Here is a 13,003-nt window from a genome sequence, read left to right on the forward strand (position 1 = left end):
CGAAAATTTAAAGCATCGAACATTCAGAACAGCAAATTTTTTCCTAGGGAAAACATTTGCTGTTCCAAAACACATACACACAACACAAGCACACCAAACAGCAATCCACACACATACGCCTAAACTGTTACACCTAACCCTACACTAAACTATACATACACCACTAACTATCCACTTACCTTAACCCAAACCCTAACCCTAAGGTCCGTCACTATCACACAGTCACCTCACCCATGCCCTAACCCTAACTCACCTACCCCACCCTAACCCTCATATCCACACAATCACACACTTATCTGACCTGTGCCTTAACCCTAACTCACCTAACCAACCCTAACTCTCATTTCCACACAATCGCACACTTACCTGAACCCGAGCCGTAACTTTCCACCACAGCGCTGAAAACACCGAAGCAACAGAAACGGATAACCAAATTCTTTCCCTAGGAAAAAATTCGGTTTTCTGTTTTTTTTGATATTTTCAGTGTTCACTGAAAACGGGTCGATATTAGAACACTCGAAATTTTGAACGTTCAGTGTTCTAATATAGACCCTTTTCACAGTGGGGGTTGCTTTACATTCTGTGTAGCCAGTCGATTCAAGGTATCCAAAACTAGTCAAACAACTTTTTGTGTTTATCTGATTGCTTGAGGGTCTAACTTTTCTTTTATACTACTGGTATAAAGAGTTGCATTTCTGTGAGACTGTGTTCAGTATCAGTCTGTGATTAATTCTATAACCATCTGAATATACAAAGCTGATATAAGTATACTTTTTTTGCACTTGATCTGCTTCAGTGATAGTTAACAAAACTGTACTGCATTTATTTATTTGCTTGACTGAATATTGTTGCTCTCTGCATTTTGTTAGCAAAACTGTACTGCATTTATTTATTTATTTACTTGATTGAATATTGCTGGTCTCTGTCTGCATTTTGTTTCTCATGGTTGTGCAGCACTGAGCTCAAAGCGAGCTGTTTTCACAGTGGGGGTTGCTTTATATTCCGTGAAGCCAGCCCATCCAAGGTGTGAGCTACTGGTCTGCATTTTGTGTGCCCCACCCTGCCACCCAAGTGTTGTTGCATTCTTAAAATTGGTGGCTTTGGAATTGCCCATCCTTGCTGTAAATTTGATATTGGACCGTCCACTCAGTCCCATCTCATTTGCTCACTCTACTGAGTACAGTGAGATCATTTTGGAAGAACTAAAAAACAACACAAATTCTCCACCAAACAAATTTAATGTGGCTTAGCGCCTTGGCAACATCAGCCTTCTTTGAGCACAAAAAAAGTAATAAATAAACACTCCCTTTTATACCAACCATAATTGAATAATCACAATTAATTACATAATTAATACATCAATTTAAAAAACGGCTTTTTTGTTTAAGAAGAACTACCCTCTTGCTTCTTTGATTTTGGACACTCCTCACAGTCTCATCTCATCAGGTCATTCTACTGTGTACAGACAGAACATTTGGGAAGATCAACCCCTTTAGTTTCTTAATCTTGAATTATCTTCTGTTTCCTCCCTCTCCACCTAGAAAAACAAAATTACATTTTATTCAGCTGTGTTTACTGTAATTGTGTTCTTCCTACTTGATTACCTTGTTTTGCTTTCCTGCTTGCTCTTAAGTGTTCAGGTGCTTTTATTCTGCTGCATTTATTACTGCTTGTTAGTAGCCTGATTAAATTTGTCTGTTATTCTAAGCCTCTTAGTTTTGGTTTTAGCACTTGGGCTTCAGGTCTATTATTTTACATTTAAGAAGTTTTTTTTGTGTTCTACACTCTTGTGGACAAACACTGCGGTGGTGGTGCTGCAGTAGCATTGTCGCCTCACAGTAAGAAGTTGCCCTGTTCGATTCTCAGCTAGAGCGTCTTCTGTGTGGAGGCATGCATGAATGGGCATACCTTCATTGAAGGTTGTGCTTCAGGGCTGGCAACTCGGCACGTAAAAATCTACTGCCAATCATTAGCGGACCGGAGTTCTGCTGTGGCGATCCCTAACCGGGAAAAGCTGAAAGACACAAACAATCACTCTTGTGGACAAACCCTTATTAAAACCCTCTCCATAAATCTGACCAATTTTTCAGAACACTATATCTGGAGAATTCCCATCAGTTTCTCCTGTCAGCCTGGTTGACATGGACATACTGAGACAGTGTAGCAACTGCCTCATGTTCACTGGCAGCCCTCTTCTCATAGCACATAATTCTACCTGCAAGAAATGCAACTACATCAGTAACCTGGAATCCATGGAATCCATCCTGTCATGCCACAGTCAGTATTCCTGACAAAGAAGAGATTGCCAGCACAAGCACCACACCACCCATATCACACAGATAAACACAACACAACACACACACACACACACACACACACACACACACACACACACACACACACACACACACACACACACACACACACCTATGCAGTGGTCCTCAGTAAAAACTTACCTAAACAGCAGAGACCTCCAAAACACATCACAAACATTCCAAACACAACACCAAACACATCACACACAGCAGACAACACACCAGTGTCTTACAAACACAGCCCATAAGGCATAACAATAAACCAACACAGCCCATAAGGCATAAAAATAAACCAAGCATACTAGTCATTGATGACTCAATTGTGAGACACACTGATGTCCCTATCACCGGGCTCAACAAGGAGAAGGTCATGGTCAGTTGTCTGTCAGATGCCAGAATCCACCACATCACTCATGCACTTAAGTCTCTCCACAACAGGTACAAGTATGACACTGTCATTGTCCATGTTGGTGTGAATGACTTGAGACATTCCTCCCTGGACTATATGAAGAGAGACATGATTGAGCTCTCAGAGTATGCGTCCCAGGCAGGTATGACCCTAACCCTAAGCAGCATCCTACCTTCACCAAGTATGATGCCACAATACCAACAAAAATAATTGACTTCAGCGATTGACTTAGTTTCTGGTGTCATTCCAAGGGGATCCAGTATCTGTCTGCCTGGGATGAAATAGTTGACAGGCCTCGATGCTTTGCCAGAGATGGCCTCCACTGTCACCCCTGGGATTCTGGATTCTGGCCAAGGCTATTGCCTCTCCCATTGTGCCTTTTTGGCAATGTCCAGAGACAAATCTTCCAACATAAAAGATCTGTCAAAAAGCAAATTGAAGGTCATGCTGCTTACCGCTAGGAGCCTTAACCTGAAAATGGACTCACTGGAGGCTCTCCTCGCACTGGATGATGCTGACATCTGTGCAGTCATGGAAACTTGGTTCAAGGCTTTGGACAGCACCCCTCTCTTACCAGGCTATACCTCATTCCACATATTCTGACACCAAAATGAGGTTGGGAAGACTAAGGGTGGTGGGAGTCTCTGTCTTCATTAAAGACAAGTACACCTCCAGACTGGTTAGCCATCATGACACACTAGAACTACTGCAGGTGCAACTGACAGTTGGCAAGACAACCATCCAAGTCATAGCCAGTTATAGACCCCCCACCATGACTCAGAACACCCACTCCTCTTGCTTGGTCCTACTTGGTTCATCATGGTACCCCCTAACACCCTGATCCTTGGTGACTTCAACTACCCAACCATAGACTTGGTGAACTATTCCTGGGCTAATGCACTCTACCAATGATTCCTTGACTTCATCAGTTCTAACACACTAGACCAGCTCATTTCATCCCCACAAGGGGAGATAACATTCTGGACTTGGTTCTCACCAGCATGGGTGACCACTGCACCACTCCCATAGTAAGTTCTTCCCTGATGAGATCAGATCATCAGTGTGTCTCATTCAAAGTTTCTATCCCACCCAACCCCTCCAGCCATAACCAGGCTAAAAAGCTTCTCAAAAGCTGACTACAACCTAAGGGAGAGTATCAGTAGCTTCACACCACCACCACCCCCTCAGATGATGCATACAACTATGCTGAGGAGTACACCAATGCAGTATACAAGCACCTGCACAACTGCATGGACTCAGTTATACCCAGCAGAACTAAAACCTGCTCCTCAAGGAAACACAGACCTATCTGGTGGACATCCTCTATCAACAGGCTTTACAACAAAAGGAAGAAACTGTTGTCCATGGGTAAAAAGGCAGAAATTCCAAATTGGAAAAACTCTCTCCTTAGCATCAACAAGCAAATTAGATCACTAGTAAAAACCTCCAGAGCCAATTATGAATCAAAACTAGCCTCCTAAACAAAGGGAAACAACAACACCTTCTTCAGTTATGTCAGGAACCTCCATGGCAAACCTCAGGTTTGTTCCAAATTAGTACTTAATTGTACCACTTACATTGATCCTTTTGGCTTAGCCAACCTGCTAGCAGATACGTCCAGTACAAACTTCATCCCACTGTCCCCCCCAAAGGCCCATTCAACATCCTCAATACTTGTCCCACACCTTATATCTCCATAGATCAAGAGTTAAATGTCCTATCCAAGGCAAAGAACACAGCTTCCATGGGACATGATAGTATCCCAGGCTGTATTCTGCACTATCTCCAGCAAGAACTGGCTTTGCCATTGAGCACACTATTCAACCGCAGCCTAAGTACAGGCTTCATTCCAGAAGAGTTGGGAACTGCCACTGTCATCCCCTTGCACAAAGGTGGTGCCACTACAGACCCTGGAAAATATCACCCCATTAGCTTGACAAGTCTCATCTGTAAAGCCATGGAGCGTATAATTATGGACTTCATAAACAAGGACATAGGCAATATCCAAGCACTTGACCCCACCCAGTTCAAATTTGTCAAGGCAGATCTTGCCTATTGAACCTGGTTGACTTTTTTGAGACAGTTACCAAGGCCCTGGATGAGGGAAAGTAAGTACATACCGCTTACCTTGACTTGGCCAAAGCCTTTGGCACAATTCCCTACTCAGTCATCATTGAAAAGCTAACACAACTTGGTGTAAATCCCTATCTCATCAGGTTGGTGGCCAACTGGCTCACCAATAGGCCCCACATGGTCAAAATAGGTACCTCCACCTCTGACAGCAGACCTGTCACTAGTGTTGTTCTCCAGGGATCTGTCCTGGGACCCCTACTGTCTGGCATCTACTTCTCAGAGGTCCAGGCAAAGACAAAAGGCCTTTGGCTGACCAAGTTTGTGGATTACTGTAAGTTGGGGGCTGTCATTGACTCCCCAAATGATGTTAACATTCTACAAGGGGGTCTCACAGTAACAAATGACTGCTGCCAAAGTCATGGCCTTAAATTAAATGCAAAAAAAAATGTATTATCATACCATTTGGCAAAAACATGTCCCGTACTGATTACCACATCAACGGCAACCCCCTAAGCACACAACCTGTAGTGATAGACCTGGGTACACAGGTTGATAACAATCTCATATTCAACCATCATGTAGCAGTAGTGGTCAGAAAAGTCTTTTACTTGGTTTATCTCATAAGTAAATGGATTGCATCCAGAAAAAAAGGAGGTTTTTACCTCTCTGTACTCCTTCCTCATTAGGGCGATAATTGAGTACAATGCCCCATTTGGTATGTACTTCTCCAAACACCTGCACCAGCTGGAAAGGTCACAGAAATATCTCACAAAGAAAATCCATGGCCTCCAACACAGGCTCAAATGGCTATCACTCTACTTGGTATCGAACAGATTACTCAGAGGTGAACTATGTTTCGCCTACAAGACAATCTCAGACCCTGCTCTACTAGAGATCCTCCATATCCGTAAGTCTAACTCCTCATGCATTACCCACTCAAAAGGCCTAAATCTAATATGCGACATTACCAAAACCTTCTGGAGAAACAAGTTTGTCTCTCAGAGGCTGCCTGTCTCTGGAATAGACTTCCCATACACGTCAAACACAGTTTGTCGCTGACCCTCTCCATGTGCAACCTTAATGAGTGGATAGGAAATCACAAATTTGTCCCAGGGGTTCCACCTGTGCCCCTCACTGACAGGGGTGACAGGTGCTGATTGAGGTTTCTTTTTGGGGGGTAAACTCTTGGCTAGGCTTGTAAGGACCCCAGGGCCATTAGCCTAGTAGCCTCCTATGATCCGATGATCTATGATCCTATGAACAAACATAGAAATCTGTCTAGCTCCAACCTCACCACCACGAGTGTTGAGGAAAAAATAAGAAAAAAAAAAAAAACAGAAAAACTAGTGGGCTTATAACTGTGTTGATGAGCTTACATAATTTCCAAAAATCATGAAACCCAGTAATGTTCCACGGCAACAAGCCTCTATTCATCACAGACAAGTGATCCTCAGTAAAAGAAAATCAGAAATATTTTACAATGTTAAACATATCGGCATTTTTACACTTAGAAGTAGGTGTGGGAAATCTACGTATTTCTTAATTTTAAACCAGCCTATTCAAGGCAAATAATACAAACAGGACCATAAAAAGTGCATTTTAAAACAGCAAGTACCCACCCCACACACTACTACTGATTAGGTCAAAGTAAATCCTTGTTAAAGAAAACATTACCTATCTATTTGCAACCCACATTCCCAAATAATGTAATGAGAAAAGCATAACATACACATAAAAAGACAGACTTTTTAACTAAAATCACTTTCTGCAATTAAGCAGTCATCAGGTCTGTGACAAGATTTAAAATCATATACATAGGTAGATAAATAAAAAGGGTTAACTAGATTGATACAAGAATGAACACATAGCTGTCTAACCATAAACATTATTTAACTAGAACACTATAAATATACACACACACATATATATATATATATATATATATATATATATATATATATATATATATATGTATAGCTAATAATGACCAATATGGTTTATTGTGCATAAAAACAAAGTTATTTATAGGTCAGCAAAAATTATTTAGAAAAAAACATTTTATTTACAGCTCAGAAATAAATAGTGCTTTGTAGTTAAACTTTGCAGTTAAAAATTAACATAAAAATAAAAACATACTGCCATGACAGTTTTCATGTTTACATCCCAAAAACATGTTTATTCAATGAAAACCAGTAGAAAAAAGCACAAAAAATACAGAAAACAGTGGATGAAGTAAACTAGTAATGTCTAAAATTGTGCAAGTGTGTGCAATAGTATGCATGAGCATGCACCAGTATGCTAAATGGGGGAATTATACCAATACTTCATGGTAATACTTAGGTTCATAGGTTGGTACTAGGCTATCGGCCCTAGGGCCTATACAAGCCTAGCCATAACAATTCCCTGGCTATTTCTTCCCAGAATATTTACTTCCTTGGTCCCCTGTCTAGCAGGGAGACTTATATGATCCCTATCATGTCATGAATTTCCTATATCCCATCCAATCGTTAAGGTTCCTTTTGAAGAGGGCCAAAGAGGTGCTCAGCTTGACATGTATGGGCAGTCTAGAGTATGAGGAGTTTCTGGGTCAGGAACCTATCCCTCCAGCATACTTTATTCATTGTGATGACCAGGTTTAAATCCCTGGAGCATGTGGCTCTGAGGGATTGGGATATCTTTAAGTGTAGCATGTCCAACAGCACTGGGTTTGACATGGCCTTGTATGTTAAGCAGAGATCGCCTCTGAGTAGGCGATATGCGACAGAGTATAGCTCGTTTTTTTTTAGATGGTCAGCATAGGGCATCTGCTTTAGGTCTGTGATTCTTTTAGTGAGTGATTTTTGTGGCCTTTCCAGTTGTTGCAGATGTCTTGTGAGGTACATACCAAATGGGGCATTGTACTCTATAATGGGTCTAATGAGGGATGAGATCAGTGGGACAATGACCTCCTTTTTTTTCTCGATTAAAAGCCCTTAGTGATGAGGTGTGCCACATAGAAGGATTTTCTGACTATTGTGGGTATGTGGTTATCGAAGGAGAGACCACTGTCCACCTCTGTCTCTAAGTCCCTTATCACACTTACGGTGATTAGTGTACTGCCACTTATGTGGTAATTCATGGGTACATGGTTTTTCCCAAAGGGGATAACTATACATTTCTTGGCACTGAGCTTGAGAACATGGCTCTGGCACCAAGCATCTGTTTCTGTAAGGCCCTTTTGTAGAATATCCACATAATTTGGGGATTCAATAATGGCTCCCAGTTTGCAGATACCTGCGAACTTTGTTAGCCAGAGTCCCTTAGTGCTGGCCTGTATTTCAGAGAAGTAAATGTCAAACAACATCAGTCCCAGGACTGAACCCTGCTTGTCACTTGTCTGGAGCTGGATTTTGAGTCGGCTATTTTTACAGTGTGGGTTCTGTCAGTAAGCCAGTTGACAACCCATCGAGTGATGTAGGGATTAATGCCCAGCTTAGTAAGTTTATCTATGATTCCAGAGTGTGGGATGGTATCGAAGGCCTTGGCGAGATCCAGATAGGCTGTGTGGACTGCCTTACCCTCATCCACGGCTCTGCAGACTGGTTCAAATAAGTTAATCAGGATGAGGAGATAAGATCTGCCCTTAACGAAACCAAACTGGGTGGGGTCCAGTATTTGAAGGTTGCCAATGTCTTTGTTTATAAGTTCCATGATAATGCATTGCATGGCTTTGCAGATCAGGCTCATCAGACTGATGGGACGATAGTTCGCAGGATCCAAGGTGGATCCCCACTTGTGAAGTGGGATAACTGTAGATGTGCTCCACTCATTGGGCACAAAGCCTGAGGTGGGGCTATGATTAAACATGACACTTAGATGAGGTGCCAGTTCATTTTGTAGTTCATGTAGTACACAGCCAGGGATGTCATCTGGTCCCACGGATGCTCTATTCTTAGCTTTACAGAGTGTGTTTTTTTACCTGTGTGGCCATGATTACTGGAATCTGGCAATCTTTTGGTATTGAGATAGGCCCTTTAGGGGGTGAGAGGGGGTTGAAGTTGGCACTGAATTGATCTGCCAGGATATTGGCAATATCCTTGGGATCAGTATATTTAATGCCATTCTGTTGTAGCTCAGAGCAGATCTGAGCATTGCCATTTAGATTCTTGACATAACTATAGAATGCCTTGTGGTTGTCCTTGGAATCTTTGGCAATTTTATTTTCATAAGTAGCTTTGGAGGATTTTATGAGGGATCTCAGATTCTCACTGAGGCTGGTAAGGGAGTTTTTTTGGATCCTGGGATTTTCCTCTTTTCTGCAACAGTTTCTTCCTTCTGTTGTATAGTTTGTTTATAACAAGAGACCACCAGATTGGGTTCCTTTTTTTGGAGGAGACCATCTTGGTTCTGTTTGGAATGGCTTGATTCATGCATGAGTGGATGTGCTTGTACAGTGCCTTAGTGTAGGATTCAGTTGTCAAACTTTCAGTTCCTGTCTGCATGGGTGTCATGAAGTTTGTCACTTCTGACTTGAGTAGTATGAAGTTGGCTTTGAAGAAGTTTTTTTATGGAGGTTTCCCTACTGGGGGGGTGGGGTGGGATGTGGATGTCAAGGGTGATTAGCTTATGGTCAGATCTGACCAACGAGGGGGTGACCACTGGTGTGGAGCATCAATCACCCATGCTGGTAATGACAAGATCTAGGATATTTGAGCCCCTGGTGGGACTATGGATTAGTTGGTCCAGGGTGTTTTAATTTATGAATTCCAAGAACCATTGGGCAATAGTGTTGGTACCTGAGTAATTTTCCCAGTTAATGGCAGGGTAGTTGAAATCACCCAGTATTAGGGTGTTTGGTTGTATCTTAATATTTTCTAGTATGTTTAGAAATGCATAGTGAGAATCTTGGGGCATGGTGGGGGATCTGTAGCAAGCTACAATTTGGATTGCAGTCTTACCTAGTGTTAGTTGCACCTGTAGAATTTCAGATGCATTGTGCTGGGCAACACGCCTGGAGGTGTGAATATCCTTGGTGAATATGGATACTCCTACACCGTTAGTGCTTCGGTCCTGGTTTGGTGGCCAAAAAGTGTGGTAAGAGTTGTAGCCTGGTATTGCAGGAGTGCTCTCTGGAGCCTTGAACCGGGTCTCATTTACTGCACAGATATTGATGTTCTCCATTGTTAGGAGTGCCTCAAGAGTGTGCATTTTGAGGTTTATACTTCTAGCATTGAGTAGCATCACCTTCAGATTTTGCATGCTTATATCTGTTATGGTAGTGGTTTTGTCCTTTGAGCCTTGCCTAAAAAAGGCACTATAGGGGTGGCAAGAGCCTTAGCCAGTAACCTGAATCCCAGGGGTGACAGGTGCAGACCATCTCTGGTAAAGCATTTTGGTTTGTTGATCATGTCGTCTCAAGCAGACAGATACTGGATCCCCTTAGAATGACACCAGAAGCTTAGCCAACTGTTGAAGTCAATTATTTTGTCCTTGTACTGCGGTATCATTCTGGGCAATGGCAGAATGCTACTCAGGTCTAGGGTCATACCTGCCTGGGCTACAAGATCAGAGAGCTATTCCATGTCTCTTTTCATGTAGTAGAGGGAGGTACATCTCAGGTCAATCACTCCAACATGGACAATGACAGAGTCGTATTTGTACTTGTTGTGGAGTGCCTGGAGTGCATGCGTTATGTGGTGGATCCTGGTACCCGACAGGCAGCTGACAGTAATTTTGTCCTTGTTCAGCCTGGTGAGTGGGACATCAGTGTGCCAGACTATGGAGTCACCCATGACTAAAGTGTTGGGTACGTTGTCTTGCCCTAGGGGCTGTTGTTTGGTGGCACACTGGTGTTTTCAGCTATGTGTCACTTTGGTTGTGATTGGTGTTTGTTTGCGTTTTAGCTTCGGAGGTCCTTGTTGCTTGGGCAGATTAATGTTAAGGGCCTCTGCATAAGTGGGTTTAGTGTTACTATGTGTGGATGTTGGTGGCATGAGTTTTGAAGGGCTATGTGTTGCCTGAGGTGTAGTGCAGGTGTTAACCTTCTCCTCTTGACTGTCTGGCACAATCTTGGCTGGAGAGAGCTTTGCTTCCAGATTGGCTATGTAAGTGCATCTCTCACAGGTAGTAGTGTTGGGTGGTAGGAGGAGATGGTTGTCTGTGTACATGAGGCAATTGCTGCATTGCCCCAGTATGCCCAAATTCACCAGGTGGACAGGAGAAATCACTGGAAGCTGACCCTTGGACATGCCTGGTTTGGTGTTTCTTTTGTAAAGTACAGGAGCTGTTTTCCATTACCTTGGCAAGGCACTTTGCAATTATAGGCTGTTTAGTGCCTATGATTAATTTCTCCTTACTAACAAGGATAATTAAGTGCTTGTATCAGTTTAAGGCTTCCTAGTGCTTTCCAGCAGGTTTTAGAGCAAGTGCTAGTCACAGGGATTCAGGTTTTAGTGGTACTACTGAGAAATCAGCTAGTTCTAAGAGAAAACTTGAAGAGCAGACTTTCTGGCACCGGGAATACTTTGAAGTGCTAGACGAATAAGCTAATAAAAGTGCAGGAAAGCAGAGAACTAGCAGATCTAAGGGAAAAAAATTGAAGAGCACCACTCAGAAGCTGACAAAAATCCTGGATACAGCAAATCTGTTTCTGGGCTACACTAGTTCAAGGAAAGATAGGAAACAGTTTTTTTTTTTTTGTTTGTTTTTTTTTTAATTTAAAGTAAAGAGGCACAAGATAATGAGATAATTCAATATGCAGAAGCTAAAGGGCGGGCCCTTGCTAAGTTCTCACTATTAACAGAATGAGCTGATGTAATGTGACTGGGGGGGTGTCCAGTATCAACCCTACACCAGAGGCGGGCAACTCAAAGCCACCAAGACATAAGACCCCCACAAGAACAGGGTGCATGGGAAAAGCAGTTGTACAAATTACAGAGATATTAAATCAAAAGTGCAGATGAAAAAATGAGAATAAACTCACCTTTTTTGAATGTCACAGCAGGCAATAAGTCAGTCTCTCCAACAGCTTGAGTAACAGGTATATCTGATTTAAGGCACAGAAAGCAGAAAACATACCTATTGTCTAGACAATACAGTTGCAGGAATGCCCTGCCCAGATGAAACCAGTTCTGTTCACTTTCTCTCACTAAGTAAGCAGATATGCCTCTAGACAAAGGATCTCACTTCAAACTTAGGTCAACACTAACAGATATTAGCTCTATCTCACAACAAAAAGGACAGTAACGAAAACAGTTGTACAGATTACAGAGATATTAAATCAAAAGTGCAGATGAAAAATGAGAATAAACTCTTATTTTTTCTGAATATTACAGCAGGCAGTAAGTCAGTCTCTTCAACTCTCCAACTTTAAGGTAATAGTGGCATGAAAAAATGTGTGTTTTGAATTTACAGTTTAAATCACTAGTGTGATGTAAGACTATATTAAATCTAATCAAAGCAGAATTGAGGTTAAAGTAACTAAACATATATACACTTACCATACCTCTCAACCTGTTAGAGCAAGAAAGCTGGACAAAGTCACAGATAATGTGGGACAAGGGCCCAAAAATAGGGATACTTTTTAAATATTGCTCATATAATCTTAGAAAGTTGACAGAATAACAAGTATTGCATTAGCATGCATTTTTCTGAAGGATATGAAGTCTGAAAATCAAATCTCTGACATTATTTTCTGACTTCAGTCCTCAATGATTTGCCAGTGATTTGCCAGAAATCTACAATTTTATGAAAAATGGACCAAAAATATGAGTAAACAAATCTGCAAAGTTGAGAGCTATGACACTTACTACACATCATTTTATTTTTCAGTATGTTTTGCTACCTTTAGTACATAAAAATATTTCCTCAAAATTTCCTTAACAAAAAAAAAAACCTTAACATATTGTGCTGCAGCTTACATAAATTGAACATACTCTTAATAGAGCAATAGTAGGTAAGTACTAGTTTCCTGAATGCATTTAATTTCAACTGCCAACATAATTCTTTTAGTCCAAAACACCATTGATGTTTCAATTTCAACTTCAAGCGTATCCATCAGTCCAGAATCATAAATTTAATACCAAAATGACTGGGATGTTCTAATAAGTGTTTGGATAAGCCATTCTAGTGAAAAATAAAATGAGGATAACCATGGATTCACCCTTCTTTCAGACCTAAAGTATCACTTTCAGCATCAAGTTGGAGCATATGTCAGAGAATGTGGACA

The sequence above is a fragment of the Protopterus annectens genome, chromosome 6.part0, assembly GCF_019279795.1.
Source record: "Protopterus annectens isolate FY-2018-M chromosome 6.part0, PAN1.0, whole genome shotgun sequence".
NCBI lineage: Eukaryota > Metazoa > Chordata > Ceratodontiformes > Protopteridae > Protopterus > Protopterus annectens.